Consider the following 18,252-nt stretch of genomic DNA (forward strand, 5'->3'; position numbering starts at 1 on the left):
ATTAAAATAAGCATCTGTAGACCAAGAGAACAAACAGAAACCCACCTACCACCCCTCTAGAGGAAATGGGATGCCATTCTCTTAAGGTTTCTTCAGGCTGATTTAGGGTGAATACTTACTTTGAAGGGGCCCAAATAAAATTGGGGAAAATGGTTAAAGAAGTCAGGCTTAGCATCTGTGGTCCATTTTCTAAATGTTGAGAAATTCCAGGCTTAATAGAAGTCGTGTGTGGGACAGTCTGAAATGCTGAACCAATTGGGACCAGAAGCTTTCTACAATGCTGCCCTGGAATCTGTCCTCTTCTAATGGGTAACAGCAACTGAGGCACCTGGGGCTGGAACATGAAGGATGCAGGATGTCAGTGTTCAGCATGCTGAGAGGAATGAATCCTGTCAGGGCTGGTCCAGTGTCAATGCATAGTTCTTTTGTTCTAAAAAACATAATTTTCGCAAGCATTATATAGTTCTAACATTATAATTGTATGAGGTGTGCAGAGTGCACAAATCAATTAAAGGTGGTTCTCTCCTCTTTGTGTGAGCAGAAGTAAGACATCTGCAAATCTTCATTCATGCCATATGAAGAACGGCATCTAAAAATAAGTCACAGGGAATCTGTGACCAACATGAAACCTTGTCTATGCATAGACATTCGTATCTCAGTCTCAGAGCTATTCCCAAGTAGTGGGATTAGCAATATAAAGTACCCGTTTGTTTGGCAGTTTGAAATCTTTAAATTCCAATTGCAGCCCTTTCCATCATCACCTCCTGATCCCATCCTCTCCCTCTTCCTCTTTCCCTCCCTCTCCTAGTTGTTAGAAAGGGGAGCCCTCCTCACCTAACATCTGACTTCAGCCTATCCCGTGTCTTCTGTACTACCTTAACCTCTTCCTCTGTGCCCTAGCAAGGCCACACTGCCAGGGAAGAAGTGATCAACATTAGGAGACTGGAGTCCAGGTAAGAAGTGGTCCCTACTCCACATTTTATGGGACCCACAAGGAGACTGTGCTGCCTATTTACTACAAGTGAGTAGAAGGTCTAGGTCCACATCCTACACAGGCCTTGGTTGGCACATCTGTCTCTGTATTGTAATGTGGTTATCCTGATTTAACTGGCTAACATTTGCTTAAGAGTGAGTATATGCCATGTGTGTCTTTCTGCATATGAGTTACCTCACTCAGGATGATTATCTCTAGGTCCATCTGTTTGTCTGCAATTTTCAAGATTTCTTTGTTTTTGATAGCTGTATAGTATTCCATTGTGTAAATGAACCATAGGTTTTTTTTTTAAAATCCATTCTTCAGTGGAGGGACATCTAGGTTGTCTCCAGATTCTGGCTATTATGAACAAGGCTGCTATTAACATAGTTGAGCAAATGTCCTTATTGTATGGTGGACCACCTTTAGGGTATATGGTCATGAATGGTGTGGCTGGGTCTTGAGGTAGATTTTTCCCCAATTTCCTGAGAAGCACAAGATTGATTTCCAAAGTAGTAGTACAAGTTTGCACTCCCAACGGCAATGAAGGAGTGTTCCCCTTTCTCCACATCCTTGCCAGCATATGCTTTCACTTGAGTTTTTTATCTTAGCCATTCTGATTTGTATAAGATGGAATTTCAGAGTCATTGTGATTTGCATTTCCCTGATGACTAGGGAGGTTGAGCATTTCTTTAAGTGTTTCTCAGCCATTCAATATTTCTCTGTTTAGAATTCTCTATTTAGCTCTGAACCCCATTTTTAAATTGTATTATTTGGCTTGGTGGTGTTTAATTTCTTGAGTTCTTTATATACTTTGGATATTATCCCTTTGTCAGATGTAGGATGGGTGAAGATCTTGTCCCAGTCTGTAGGCTATTTTGCTCTGTTGACTGTTTCCTTTGCCTTACAGAAGCTTTCCAATTTCATGATGTCCCATTTATTAATTGTTGACCTTAGAGTCTGAACTACTGGTGTTTTCTGTTTAGGAAGTTGTCTCCTGTGCCAATGAGTTCAAGGTTCTTTACTGTCTGTTGTTATGTCTCCCTTTTCATTTCTGATTTTATTGATTTTATTGCTCTCTCTTTGCCTTTTAGTTAGTTTTGGCCAAGTGATTGTCTATCTTGCAATTCTTTTTTATTAAATAGGTTTTTTACATATACATTTATATTATTATACATATGTACAATAAACTACCTACAGCAAGAAGAACCATAACTCATTTAGGAATTATATAAATGTTACATTGTTAGTGGTTTGGCTATTTATATTTGACAGCTCTGAAGAAACCCTTTTTCTTATCTTGGTGCATCTAAAGTTCTGAAAGTAAATCAATATCTATCATATCTTTCCATTATTAACTTAAAACATCTGTCTCATTCTAAACACATATCAACACATGAACAACTAAGCTTAATTGTAAAACTATCTGGTCTTCAACCCATCAGAGACTTGAGAAGGAATACCATAGATCACCTGAGTGCAGTTTGGTAACTTCCTAAATGAGAAGATGACAGAGATAATTTGCTACCTGAATAGTCACCCAAAATTCTCATCCTCATCATCCTCAGCCTTCTGCCCCAATATATCTGATAGACATATTTGTGAGGCAGGAACTATTGAGGCCTTGCATAATTCTTATCTTTAAATATTTTTCTAAGTTTTTTGGGGAGGGTTTTAAGGTTTATGTTTATTTTGTGTGTATGCCCATATATTTGTGAACCAAATGTATTCCTGTTGCCCGTAGAGGCAACATGGGAGCACTGGATCACACGAAAATGAAGTTACAGAGAATTATGAGATGCATTAAACAAATCTGGGAACTGAACCTTAGTCTTCTTCAAGAGAGACATTTATTCTTAGTGGTTACATTGTTTTGTTAGTCTTCCATGTCTTTTCAGTATATCCATCCCCTTCCATTTTGTTTTCCCACTCTGTGTATTGCTGACATTTATCATTGTTCTGACCAAAGACCTGAACTAAAATAAATTTCAAGGAAGGAGATACTTTTTTCCTGCGAGTGGTTTAGGATATATTCCATAGTGGGAAGTAAGGCATGGAAGATGGCTCTTTGCTTTGGAGGTAGGAGCATGTGTGGATGATATCTAGGAAGCTCAGGAATCAGAGACAGGAAGTGGGGCCAAGGCAGTAAACAGCAAAGCCTGCCCCAGGTGACTCCTTTCTGATGCTCTATCTCCTAAAGGTCCCACAGGCTTCTAAAACAGTTCCACCAGACACAGTTCAAAGACCCAGGTCTATGGAGAACACTTTATATTGAGATCATTACATTGCGAATCAAGTTGAGACTTGGCAGCATAGTGGTGAATGAATAACTATTCATTACTTCCAAGCATGGTGGAAAATAAATTTGTTAAATTACTCTATAAAAATTTTTTTATCATTTCTTTTATGCTCTTTCATTCCTATAAATCATGATACCATTTTCATGACAATTGCATAAACATCATGAGCTTAAATATATATACCAGTATATTGAAATAAATGCTGGGGTCTTTTAAAAGATTGTAAAGGTGTTACCATCATCAACAATGCCTTTACTCTAATTCTTATTTCTCTCTGTCCTGAAATTTTATTTTCTAATTTACAGTGAACATTTAAGAATTTGTACATTTTAAATATGTATTACTAATTTCATGAATTTTGGGTAAAATTATTTTCTAATGGATATAAAGAGTTGAGTGACTAGAATAAAAGGGATGATTTTTAAGAACCTCATTGGAAATATTTTTATAATGAATTTGAGAAGTGAGATAAAAAATAAAGAGACAAGAGGTTACTTTTTATTTGGACTATAACTGTGTTAACTAGTGATTTGAATTTTTTAAAGTTTTGTGTTCATTTTCTTTGTAGAAAATAAGAATGAAGATCACTGTGTTGGTAATTTTTTTTAATCTCAACACAAATCAGAGTTATACAAGGAGAATCCTCAATTGAGAAAATGTCCTCATCAGATCAAATTATTTTCACTAATTACAAGTTTTGGATGACCTAGTCTACAGGCAAATTGCAGGCACTATTCTTGGGCTGATAATCTTGAGTTGTATAAAAACAAAAACAACAACAACAATCAGGCTGAGTAAGCCATGTGCACAAGCTTGTAAATCAGTATTATACCACGGTCTCTGCTACAATTCCTGCTTCCAGGTTCATGTTTTGAGTTCCTGGCAAGTGTTCTCACAGTTTTGGAATGGGGCCTGGGACCTGTTAGCTGAAATAAACACTTTACTCCCCAAGTTGTTTTTGATCATAGTGTTTTATCACAACAATGAAAATCAAACTGAAAATAGATAAAAGACACACTTCTTCATATATTTTTATAAGGATTAGGCTAGGCCTAGCACATGCTCAGTTAAAGACACCATATAATATCAAAAAAGAAAAGTAAAAGTGAAATACTTCAATATAGTTTTTGAAGAATTTAAGCAAAAACCACTTTCCTAGACAATTTATATTGCAACCTAATCTGTTTCTTGTCTTATGTGGAATCCTCTATTTTAGAATGTGGGTTCATGTGTTCAGTTGACTTTATTTTGATCATTTCTTTAGTATAAATTTGACTTACATGATCATAGGATTACTTATACTTAAAACTATTTCTTAATATGACACTGTTGTTACTATTATATATAGCACAAGTTTTCATATTTGTTTAACATAAGACTCCATTACACAAAGGAGTAAACATGTTTATTACATCCATTAAAATAGTTTCTATGTATGCTATAAAGCATCATATAGTCAAAGTTCCCTTTCAAAGAGAATTATTCAGTGTTGCAGGGAAGTTTACAAGTTTCAGAACAAAGCAGAACAAAACTCATTATTGTAGTTAAGTGATTTATTGGAAATCCGTTTCTGTTTATTTGATTGATGGCAAAGATAACTATGTATCAAGTATGGTGAAGGAACGGTTTTACAGGTTAGACTATAGCAAGCTACTCATTTTGTTGAAGGAAGCAGCAACAAAGGCAAATTAAGGCTCTTCAAAAAATGAACTAATACAATTGAGGACGGCTGGTGGGAGGGGAAGGGAAGAGCTGGAGGCAGGAGCCGAATGGAACAGCAGGTAATGGAATACATGTAACGTGAAAGCAGACAGAGGGTTAGATGCAGGTATCTGGGTCCAGGGGGCCCTGCACAAGCTGATGCACCGATCAAGGACAACCCAGACCCCCTGTTCAGATGTAGCAGTTTGACAGCTCCTTCTCCACACTGAGCGGGGTAGGTGGGAACAGCAACTGCCTCTAACATGAACTCTGGTGCCCATACCTCCCCTTGGTTGGGAGGCCTTGTGGGCAAACAGAGGAAGGGGGTGCTGACTATCATGATGAGACTTGATAGGCTATTGTCAGATGGTGAGGGAGAAGGACCCCCATCAGAGGTCTAGGGGAAGGGAATAGGGCAGAAGAGGGAAGGAGAGTGGGAAAGGGAATATGTGCGGGAAGGGTAACAATTGAGATGTAATGTGAATAAATTATAATAATAATAATTTAAAATAGAAAAAAACACAAAGGTAACCTGGAAGTAAGCTAAAAATAAACAGTGATTATCTATATAGATTTATCTTAGATAGATATATGGTCTGCAAACACTTTACAGATATGCATGCTGTGATATTTAATATATTTTAGTAATAAAAGGCTTTCTCGACAGAGAGACACATCAGCTCCTGGAAGCACTTCATTCTACTTTGAAGAAGATGATGGACATAGAAGAACCTTCCCGCAGAGCTTGCTTCAAATCAGCCAAGCTAGCCACTGGGAGAAAAACTGTTCGTACCTTGACTGTTGACAGCATGCTCATCAAGTGGTGGACAAGTGGGGCCCTTGGAAGTCAACTGCTCAACTTTCCCAAGACAAGGTGGGACAGTTCCTTAAAATTCCTGCTTCACAGAAATTCTGTCAGCTCTTCTGCGCCTGACAACTGAGGATAGATGCCCAATGAAAGAAAGGATCCCTGGGGGATTGTTGTGGTGTACTACAAGTCTCTGTCTTTTCTTTTCTTTCTTTCTTTTTCTTTTCTTTTCTTTCTTTCTTTCTTTCTTTCTTCTTTCTTTCTGTTTTTTGGTGTTGTTGTTGTTGTTGTTGTTGTTGTTGTTTTGTGATCTACTTGCTCTGCACTTCCTGTTTACCCAGGTAAAATTTATCCTTCTCAGGTCTCTGGTGGGGGTTGAAGGCTGGATAGTTATAGAGTTATATTTTTACTTGTTATTACTTCAGAAAGATTGAAGACATAAAAGTTTAAGTAGTTAAAGATCTAAGAAAGTGTTTTGGGATATAAGAAGATGTTTTAAGGTTGGTAAATGCAAGTTATGAAGGTTGCAGGATATGAAAATTGAAGTTGTAACAAGATGCTTTCACGTTGGTAAATAAAATTTGGATAGTTGAAGAAGCTGTTTTATGGTTGGTAAATGCCAATTATAAAGGTTGGAGGATGTGACAGATTTAATGATAAAAAAATGATTTAGTTACAAAACTTTAGACTTACCACCGTAAGACAGATAGTGAAATACTTTCTCCAGGGTTGACAAATATAAATAAACTGGATATTATGAATGTAATTCTTACCTGATGATTCTCATAATTGTTATTATTGTATGTAGTTTTTTGATGTTAGAAAAAAAGCCATTTGTTGGACTAAAAGGGGGAGCTGTTGGTGTCATTGTGTAAGCTGTGTCTCCGTATGTTATATTGTTGGTTGCTAAGAGAGATAAGTGCTAGCCTACTAGCCAGATCTTGATATTATTATTCCTATGGCCCATCACAGTTTCATATTTTGTAAATATTAGTCCTTCTTCACTTGCCTATTGGTTGCAATAAAGATCTGACAAGCAAAAACTGAGCAAAAAGTGGAGGGTGGGACTTCCATGAGAGAGAGAGAGGGAATCTGGGAGTAAGAAAACAAAGGCAGGAGATTCACTGGTGGTACATAGAGGTGAACAGACAGATGTGAATAGGATCAAAATGGTAGAGCTGGCTATGTGGTGGGATGTAGTGCCAGGAGTAGTCGGGTTTGCTAGAAGGATGGGTAGGAATATGACCATCTAAAACACTTAAGCTTTAAAATATTAAAAAGCCTCTGTGTCATTATTTGTACCACTGTCAGGCCCAAATGTCTCACAATAACCTGGAAGTGATTTTCATTTCATTCCTATATCTTTTGGGAGTAGAACTGTCCATGCACGCAGAAAACATTCAAATTCTTACTTATTTTAAAGCATTATTATTCGTTATGAATGTACTGTGCCTGTGACCGTATGAGTATATGTGTGCTACATGTGTGTGGGTGTCCATAAAGACCAGGGGGCTTTGGAGCTTTTGGAGTTGCAGTTATGGGCGGGTGTGAGCCACCTGATGTGGATACTGGGGCCTAAACCTGGCTACTTGGCTCCTCGGAAAAGATGGCAAATGCCCTTAACCATCAAACCATTTTTCCAGTCCTCAACATCCTTAAAAATAAGATTGTATTTTCTAATTATATTGTAAACAAATCTCCATAAGGCTTTTTCATACATCCTTAGTTTTGATTAACCGAACGCTAACTTCCTACTTTCACACACACCCTGCTTGTCACTTTCCTTGAACATTTTACATGTAGTAACCCCTTCCTACATTACATGTTTTATACTGTCCCCTGAAATTGTAATTTGAATTTAGTAGCCATATATGTCTTTCTCATATGCGATTCCTTTTTCTTCAGCATTCATCTTGGCTTCTGTGCCTACTCCACCTCTGTTAAAACCTTTCTGTCCTGATTACTCCCTCTCGTTACTGCTGTTTTATCCACACTCCGCCATTTTTCTTCCCTTAATGAACTTCCTACATGTCCTTTCTTTAGTTTTTTTCTTTCAATTTGTGTGTTAAGTTAAACAATCAGGCAACAATAACTGCCAATAAAAACGTGATCCACAAGAGAAATGGAAACAGAAAATAGAATGTTTCTTTCTGGGCCTGGCTGACTTCAGTCTATTTGTTTCCAAGTTTCATTAATTAAACCAGAAATTTCATTATTCTTAATAGCTGAACACTATGTAACATTTTCCTTATTCATTTATCAGTTGGTGGGCATTTATGTTAATTGTGGTTCCTCATTATCTTGTACAGAGCCCAATGAACTTGTATGCACAGGGCATATACTAAGCCCTGGCATATATAGCCCTGGCATAGTATAGCCAGTTTATTATGTAACTACATTTCTAGAGTTTGCAGAAAATTTAGACTAATTATTACATTGTCTGCTCAGTTTACAGTTTTTCTAATAGTGAATTACCGTTCCCTTTCCTCACTTACATGCTAGCATTTGTTGTCCTTTGTATTCCTCGTGGCTGCCTTCTATGCTGAGATGATTCTTAAAAGTGGCTTTAATCTCTGTTTCTCTAATGGCTTAGTGTGTTGAACGTGCTACGAAATGCTTATTTCTCCTTCTGAGAAGTTTGTGCTCCATTCCACAATCTATTTTTAAACTGAGTTGTTTACTTTTGGGTTTGTTGTATATCCACATTAATTCTTGGTCACAGGTATAAACAGCTGGCCAGAGCATTCTTCAGTTCAATGGGTTGTCTCTTCTTGTGACTGATACTTTTGTTTGCTGTAAGTAAACTCTTTAGTACTAAAAGGTTCTTCTTCTGGGTTTTGGATTTATTTCCTGTGATACTAGATCCTTGTTCACAAAGCTTATGTCTAAAATATAAGCATATTCCTTACTTTTTCCTCTAAGAGGTTCAGGTCTTATGCTGAGATCCTTGATATATTTGGAGTTGGGTTTTCTGCAGAGTAAGAGCTTAGAATCCTGATTAATTATTTTCCATATGTTGACATTCAGATTTCTGGTAGCATTTGTTGAACATGCTGCTTTTCTTTAGTGTGTGTGTATGTGTAAACGCACACACATACACATACACATAAACATTTTAAAAATACATCGATATAGTTGTGTAGAGTTAACCCATAGACTTATATCCAGGTCTTCTACCTTTTTCTATGTGTCTGCTTTTGTCAAGAAACCATGCTGTCATTTTTATTCCTATAATTCAAATACTACATTTTAAAATAAGGTATAATAATACCTCCAGAAGCATTATATTTGGAGACTAAAGACATAGGATTGCAAGTTCCAGGCCAACCTGGTTAGCTTAAAGACACTCTGTATCAAAAGAAAAAGTGAAAATGATGATCATGATATAGCTCAGTTACAAAGCTCTTATCCAATGTGCTTGAGATGAAAGATGAATACTCAGCATTAAAAACACATTGGATCAACTCATTTTCAGGACCTCTTCCTGTTATTTGGAAAATGTTACTCTACTGCTCAATAATTGATTGCTTGTTCTTCAAAATTAGTAACAAATAAATTATTATAAACCTACTAATACAACTGCATAGTGTGTTGTTTATGACAACTCTCTTTTTTATCTTCATTGAGTACTTATGGTAAGTTTAGACCATTTAATATTATACAATTACTATTTCAGTAAGAACCAGGCACAACTAAGTGTCCATCACTCACTTGGCTCAGAAGTTTCTTTGTTCCTGTTTCAGGTTGTCTTGCAGTGTTTTTCTTCTCTCCTTCTGTTTTGTTGTCAGAGGTCTGCCTTGCATCTGTGGAGGAGGGCCTTGTGGATACCAGCAGCAGAAGATTCTCTGTTATTGAAATGGAGATGGTGGCATTCAGCGACCTCCACACTTTCCCACCTAATCATCCTATAGCTTTTAAGAGGAACTTCTGACCTTTCTTGTTTTAAGTTGTGTTTCTATGGCAACGTTGCTTCCTAGCTTACTATCTATATAACATTTGTTATTCTGTCTCTTGCATTTAGTTATTACCTGTTATTTTTTTAAAAAATATCTGCCCATTACATTATTTGATGTTCCTTTTTGCCTATATTCTGATTTGGCAGCTGAAAACTGTGGCTCCCATCTCAACACTATGTCCATATAATTAAAGGACTCCTATGTCTGCTGCCTCTGATAAATCTCCTCTCTTCTCTGAGTTCTTCATTAATGAAAATGTCTTTTTAAAGTTCCCTTCAACTCCCTGTAATTTGTTTCTGGCTCAGTTTATTCTCAGATGTTTTTGACAGTCTGTGTTGGCACTAACTCATCACCTCCCTCTTGTCACTGTTACTAAGAAACAAACTCTTGATGTCACAGGGTTCAAATTTTTACTCCTTGAAAAAAATTACTTTCTGCTGAGTATCCTTGTCTTTTCTACAACAACATTTCATTGCTGCTCTAACTGTTAGAATATAAACAGCTCTACATTTCTGAAACTTTCCCTTTCCTTTTGAAGGCATGGAATGCAGACACTTCTTTTCTAATTAGTTCTCCTCAGTGTACGTCTGAGCAAATGGCTTTGCTGGACCCAAGGTTATCAACTTTTACATGAGTTATTCTACTGTTAACCATAACCATATGTTCTAAATATATGTAATACATTATCCACAGACATTACAGATTCTAACATGCACACACTGTGATTTCCTCACCCTCAAGATCAAGTTGAAGCTTTGAAAAATGAGAGCCCAATTTTTTGGAGACTTGTATAGGCCCCTAGTGAGTACTTATTTTGATATTTTTCATCTCAGGGCAATTCCCCAACATTGGAATCCTGAAAAGGAAACAAATGAGAAATTGTTTCATTATTTGAAATATAGTGAAGGGGCTGAAGAGAAAACTCAGTGCTGAGAAATGCATATTCTTCCAGAAGACCTCAATTCAGTGCCCAGTGCCCACATCTCATGGCTCACTATGATCTGTAAATCGATCTCTGGGGATCAGGAACCTCTGATCTTGTAGATCACATTCACATCCACACAGACAAACACACAGTTCAAGATAAGTCCTTAAAAATTCAATTAATACCCTTGTGTTATTGATGCCACCTACCAAATCATTACATAGTTGAGCAGATGACAAAAGTTATGTTTTTACTTATTCAGATACCTCATTATGTTTCATTTTGTTGGACTAATATATGTGACCTAATTTGACAAGGGGTCACTTACAAAATACATTTGCCTGATATTTGGAGAAATTTTTATTGGGTTATTATTCATGTGACTGGCTCTGTCACGATGCTTTTGAATCTGAAGCAACATATTTTCTGGGCACATAATGATAATGAAGACTAGGTGTGATTGTGGTACTGTATTGGAAGAGATAAAGTACCCCACTGGGCTTGGGAAAGAAGGGCAATACAAGCGTCACAATTACTCCATTACAGAGGCGTGGATGGTAATGCTACAATTATGTCAAGAGGTGGGAAATATTATTAAAGTCTCTTAACCCAGCCAGTTTCCACACCCTTTGCTCATTTAGAGATCATTCTGTTTTACAGTTATAAGCTTTGGCAGCACCAGTGAGTTCAGGGCCAGGTGCTGTTGAGAGAATGATTGACTTTGGCCACTGTTGGCTGTAGTGTGATACAATCAGCCCACAAGTTTCCCAGAGGAAAACTAAGTGTTCCTTCAATTCTGTGCTCATTAGCTATACCTCCTCACGTCACCATTCCTCAACACGCTGTCATGGATTTTACCTCTTAGACATCCAAAAGTCATGGTTTTGTTGCCATTCTGCTATGCTTGCTGTAAGGTGTTTGTTTGTTTGTTTGTCTGTTGGGGATTTTTGTCTTTAAGAATATATGTTTTTTGTCTTCTGTACTTTACATGCTTAATTATAATTCAGGTAAAAATGGGAGGTTTGACCTTATTTTCATAACAGCTTTAATGGTAACTGAGTAGAAAATGTTTTCTTTTGAAAAGTTGAATATGAGCAAAAATGGAATTTATTTTCCTTTCATTTCTGCTTTTTTTGTTGAAAAAATTTTTAAAGATTTTAAAGAAAAATTAACCATCCAAAGAAGAATAAATGCTCACCCTGCAACATATACATATATCTGCTCTATAGTCACTCAGCATTGTGTAATTTATGGTAGTGATTGTTTAGAACAAATCTCTAGATTAATATGGAAGGCCTAATTTGGTTTCTTTACTAGACATTATGTTCATTCTGAAATAAGGTGTCCCCATCTTCCAGTTTCCCTTTCTGTTTAATCCATTTGAATAACGTTACCTTATATATATATATAAATAACTTATTTTTAAGAATATTAAGAAGAAATTCAATATTAACATAAAATTAGTTGTTTTTTTTACATTGATAGATATTTTAGTATATTAAGTCATTATAATTAGTTTTAGAAGAAAAAGCAATGAATTGTACATAGTTACATATACACAAGAGCACACACATAGAAATAGTACATTGGAAAAAATCTCCTTCAAACTTATATTTAACACATATATATGTATATATTATGTGAGGCACATGTTCTAGAGCTCTAAGAAATAGTTCTTTTTGATAATGTGACTATATTTATATATTACACATTCCACACTGCAATGTAGATGTATATGCTATAGAACTAGGCTGATGTTTATTGTTCTTGAGTTTGAAATGTCCTCCATAGGACCATGTTTTTTGATACTCTCTCTCCAGTAGGTGGCACTAGTTTGGTGAGTTATAACAACTTTTAAGATGTTGATCATGGCTCACAGGGGTGAGTAGCTGGGAGGAGTAGGCTTTTGAAAGTCTTGTACAATCCCAGCTCTGTTCTGGCTTTCTCCTGGCTAGCTGCCATATGGGAAATCCTTGCCATATGTTCCTGCTGCTATGTCTTCCTTACCATGGTGAACTGTGACCCTCTGAAAACATGAGCTAAAGTAAACCTGCCTTCCTTAAATACTTTGTGTCATATACTTTGTCAGCACAATGAGAAAAGTAACTGAAATGTTTATTTCTCAAATACTCACTGCCATGGCTAGTTTTTTTTTGTCAACATGACACATGCCAGAGCCATCAGAGGAGACAAGTTCAGTTGAGAAAATGCCTCCTTAAGAGCCATCTGGAGGCAAGCCTCTCAGATATTTTCTTAATTATCCATTGATGGGCTAGGGCTCAGGCCATTGTGGCTGAGGCCATCTATAGTTTGGTGGTGCTCGCTTTTTTAAGAAAATAAGATGAAAAAGCCAGGTGGAGCAAGCGAGTAGTAGAACCACTTATGGTCTTTGCATCAGCTCCTGCCTCCAGGCTCCTTTCAACGGCAGGAGGGAAGAGCGAGCTGAATAAACCCTTTCCTCCCCGGGTTGTTTTTGGTCATAGTATTTCACCACAGCAATAGTAACCCCAACTAAGACAGTTACCATTGTTTTTTAAATTTTAAAGTATACATTATTATTCACTATAACTGCTAGGCTCTTAAACAGATCATAAAAGTTGAGTCTTACTATTTACAAACATTTTTATCACCAGGGTTTTCTTAAAGTAAATGAATATTTTCAGTCATTGTTATAAATCTTAATAATGAAAATCATAAAATGTTTCACAAAATCAGTGTATGAATGATATCCTCTACTAAATTTGACATAGAATTTTAGCTTTCTTGTAACATCATTATAGTCTCATTACATTGTAATAATGTTAATAAAATTAATAATTGTAATAATGGTACTTTCACTATTTGGGAAATAATTTATCTTTTTGTAGATAATTGTGAAATTTTTGAAATAATGAAAATTTTACCCCAAGCAGGCTAAAATGATAAATGTTTCGATTTTGTCTTACAGGCATTATCAATTGATAACTATAGCAATGTATGGGAGCAAATAATATAATTCTTGTAGAAATAAAGCATACTAATAAGTCTACATCCAAAACTGGCACTTCGCCCTACAAAGCTACATATAATGCATGCGTGACATGTCACCTACCTCGTTTTGTGGCAGGAGCTCTCCTAGCCAGCCATGGCTTTCACACAGTTATCTTGGGTTGGTAGAAGTCTTGATAACTCCTTTCACTGAGAAGACTCTGAATGTGCCCTGTGACATTCTTGGTGCAGTGATTTCATAACTTAACCCAAAATAGCTTCCCTCTGCCAAAAAGCTGTTGAAAGGCATATTTGAGCTTCAGGTCTACACATATCTTGTTTTCCTTATGGCCTTTTCCATCAGATTTCATAATCATTTAAGAAAGCCCTTGGGTTTAGTCATTCATAAATGCAAAGTATACCTCTCTTATTTTCTAAAAATGTTATATCTTTATTTCCTATTATTGTATGAATCTTTTGCCTTGCATGCATGTTTATTTGCTGTGTGTGTGCTTGGTCCCTGTGGAGGTCAGAGAAGGTCATCAAATATCCTAGAAGAGGAGTTTCAGGCAGCTATGAACCACTCCGGGGTGCTGGGAATTGAACCCACGTTTTTCCAACAGTAGCCAGTGCTCGTAACCACTGGGCATTATCTACAGCCAGCCCCCACCCCAAAATCATACCTATCTTTTAAATTTTAACCCTATTAAGTAAATGGAATGTCCAAATGGAAAGAAATAACATAATCACACAACTTCGTGAACTGAGCACACGTCTGAAGGAAGGGACTGCCGACGAGAGGCTGACAGGAACTACTGCAGAGCACCAAGGTATCAGCTCCTCCCTCACCTCAGTTTGTAGTTCGCAATGGTGACTGCTCTAAAAGTACAGGTGCATCAGTCACATCTGATTCGGCTCCACCTTTCAGTCATTTGCTGAGCTTTCTTCTTCAAAGGGTTGTCATTGTCTGGTTATTTAGGAAAAACAAGGGCTTCTTATTTCCACAGAATCACTCAGACAGGGCTGTGAATCTTTTTTTGGGGGGGAATGGGGGTATTTGTTGGAGTTAATAGTCAACATACATCTATGATCTCTCAAGCTCTGTAGGCAAATCATCCAGAGAAAATATTCGGCTCATTCGCCTAACAGCCAGGATCTATTTTTGCTGCACACTATTAACTCTGTCTTGTTGGTGAGTTTTTTTTGTTTTTTTGTTTTTTGTTTTTTTTGTAAATAGAAAGCTACAATTACTGGAAGACGAAAAATTAGAGTGATAAAATCCCATGATTGTTCTCACGGACACATGCGACTCCACCTGCCTGCTGCCTGTATCCCCCATCCTCTTCTACACCAGTCAAGACTCCTCTTACCGTGGCAGCAGACTTACTGGTTTGATTGCTGAGGTTCCCTGACTGTAGGACGTGGCTCAGACCCAGGCATTGTCTGCCGAGAGACCTCCTGATGTGCATACAACTGAGTAAGAATTCCCGGTGTGTTCACTTCTGTGTCCACTGTGCAGCAGGAAACCTATCAGCGCATGATTATCAGGCCTGGTCCCCATCACTAGTATGGGAAACTATTTTTATCAACAAGGATTTTATGGTTAGAAGAAGCCCTTTAGTCTTTGAATGGCTATTAGCAGGGAACGCAAACAAGAAAACACAGGCTTCAAATCCTTGCCCTGTTATGATTAGCACTAAGCAGAGACAACCTCAAAATGCTTCCTGTATTTTCTCTACTGAGCTAGAAAAAGTGTTACAGCTAAGAATTATGGGAGATGACAGCCCCTGCTGGACAAATAGCCTCAGGGGAAACAGGTGAAGGCCACAGTGCCCTTTCCATTTATGATTGCTAGTCATCATCTGGAAAATGTACCCAGGAAATGACTTCTTGTCAGTATTTGTATTTTTTCAAAATTCATGAAATTTTAATTATTACACATAAGTTAACATACTGAGTTTAATAAATACTGAGAAGTATATGTAAATAGGATTTTAAATTAAGACGTGAAAAGATAAAAGTCCCTAACCCACACATCTGTCCTATCTCCACTGTGGTGGGCTGAACTGTGTGCACTGCTGCTACATCCCTGATTCATGTACTCAAGTCGTAAGCTCAGGAACTGCAAAATGGGACCAAGTGAAATGACCAAGTGAAGCTACGTCATACGGATAGGCCAATCCACATATGCCTGATGTCTTACAAAAAAGAGATATCTGAACACATGAGGAGCAGAGGAATAGTTCCCCATAGAGAGACTTAAGGAGAAGTCAGGCAAATATAAACTGAGGTAAAGGCCACCCCTCTGAGTTCATGACCTTGACCTGTCATTCTCCGGAACCTTGAAATGATATATTTGTGCAGTTTGAATCTCCTAATCTATTGAGGTTCGTTACAGTAGCCGTTGTCTACTGAGACAGCTGCCTGTATTAGTTCCCTTCCTCCACTCTATTCCAAAGATGTACTCCCTGTGTTTCCTTAAGCAACCCCAAGTCTGCAAAAGTACAAGTGAATACGTATCCTGCTGAAGTAGATGCTGTGTTTTACACTGACTCTTTTTCCACTTAAAAATAGACACATTTCACTGTGCAAATAAATTTCTTGCTGTGTTTACTAATTATATAAGATCATGTTCAGTTTCTGCTGAAAGCAAAGCAGAAGATAAAACAAGGTTCCCAAAGTATATTTAGGAGATAGTGAGGGAATCCAAGGAAGACAAGAGAAGTTGGAACCAGTAAAATTAATTACTGAAATCACTTGTGTGGTGGGCAGAAGAAATCAATCCTAAGAGTTTCATGTAGAAACTTTTGTAGCATGTACTTCAACAATGACTTCAGCTAACAGTGAGCTGACTGCCAGTCTTTTAGTCTTGCCACTCACTGATGAAGCAAAGGGGACACCGAGTTCTTCCTGCCTCCCCACATGTCTGTTTCTGGATCCCGAAGGTGTCTTCATTAGTCCTAGGGAAATCCAGAGATGATGTTGCTGGGTCTCTCCAGCCAAGTAGATTTCTAGAGTTGCTGCCTTGTCATCCAAAGCCACATCCATGTTCTTGTTCTTCCTCAGGCCAATAGTAACTGGTGGTGTGGCCCTGAGACAACCACTGTGCGTGCTTTGACATTGTGCCGTGTGTAACATGTTCACTGTGCAGGTTACCATTGTCAGACATTCAGCTGTCTCTAACCCTAGCACTTAGTAGGGTGCAGTAATAAGTCATTATTCACATCTTTCAACTCAGCTAGCTTATATCTTGGTGTGCATTCTTTTGACGAAAACAATCAAATGATGCATAGAGTTAGATACATGAGCTACATACTCCATCAACAGACTCATTTTTACAGTTTATCTTAAATTCTGTGTATCGATATACATAAAGTGCAATGCCTTGTATGGCAAGAGGCATTGCATCCTTTTGAAGCTGGGGGTCCAAGGTTTATGGGTAACCCAACATGGGAGTCAGATCTACTTCAATAGCAGTACACTTAACCATTGAGTGATCTATCCAGACTCCCAATTGTATTTTGAGTGCATGAAGTATCGTCACTAAATTTTAAGGGCATTTATAGTATCACACACTCCGGTATGTAGTTCTATTAATGTAAGAAGTTGTATTAATATGAAATTATCTTTCATTAGAAATAACAACTCTCACTTGGTTATGAGGTATTATACTTTTAATTTAATACTAGATTCTATTTGCTCATATTTTAGCACTGATATATATTATGAAATTTTGTTTTCTTGCACAGTATTTGTAGTACACTCTAAGTCATGGTATTGTAACTTCATCATAAGAACTGTAAATTTATAGTCTCCATGCTGAAAAAGATTTGCTTTGTTCAAAGTTTTCTTGTGGCATTCGCTGACCTCTCTCGGCTGGGGCACTCTTGTCTGGAGGTGGGTGGAGGCTGTAGAAGTGGGATGTGAAGCAGCTGTGAGCTAGTCCTCAGAAGGGCTTGTATGAGAACCCTTCTCAGCACACTTATTTGTTGAGCCCTCAGGGCACACAGCTTTCAGAGCCAGAAGACACTTTCACTGTTTATAAGATCCTTGACTCAAATGTTCTTTCTGCAATGCTGTCTTGTTTCGTTGTTTCTCTGACTGGCTGTTTTCGTCAAGCATCAATATAAGACTTACCTTTCTTTACTTTGAATTTGATTTGACCTTTGTATTTTCTCCTTACCTGAGGACTTTCTTAGAAATGTCACATGATTTTTTTCCTGTACAATAACAATTATTAAATTTCTTTTAACCTAAAATGTCCCTAAAGGCTTGGCCAACATCCTATGTTGCTATTCAATAAATTTGAACATTTTAATCAACAGGGCCAGCGACAGGTCTCCAGGTCTCTTCAGGCACTCTCTAGATTCATATAAGGCCACCCAAGCCCTTATATCTGCCCTTCATGTTGCCTGGGGTATAGCAACTGTACTGTTTCGATACACACCTCCCATAGGCACCGCCTTATGGTACACATAAAAGCAACTATGCCAACCAATCAAGGTCACTCACAAGCCACTGCACAAAATAACCTTTACTGAATGTTTTATTTTATAAGTTGATTCTCTTAGATACTTATTGGAATGACGAGAAGCCACCTCATACAATGATGCCCACTGTAC

The sequence above is a fragment of the Acomys minous genome, assembly GCF_964271855.1.
Source record: "Acomys minous genome assembly, chromosome: 5".
NCBI lineage: Eukaryota > Metazoa > Chordata > Mammalia > Rodentia > Muridae > Acomys > Acomys minous.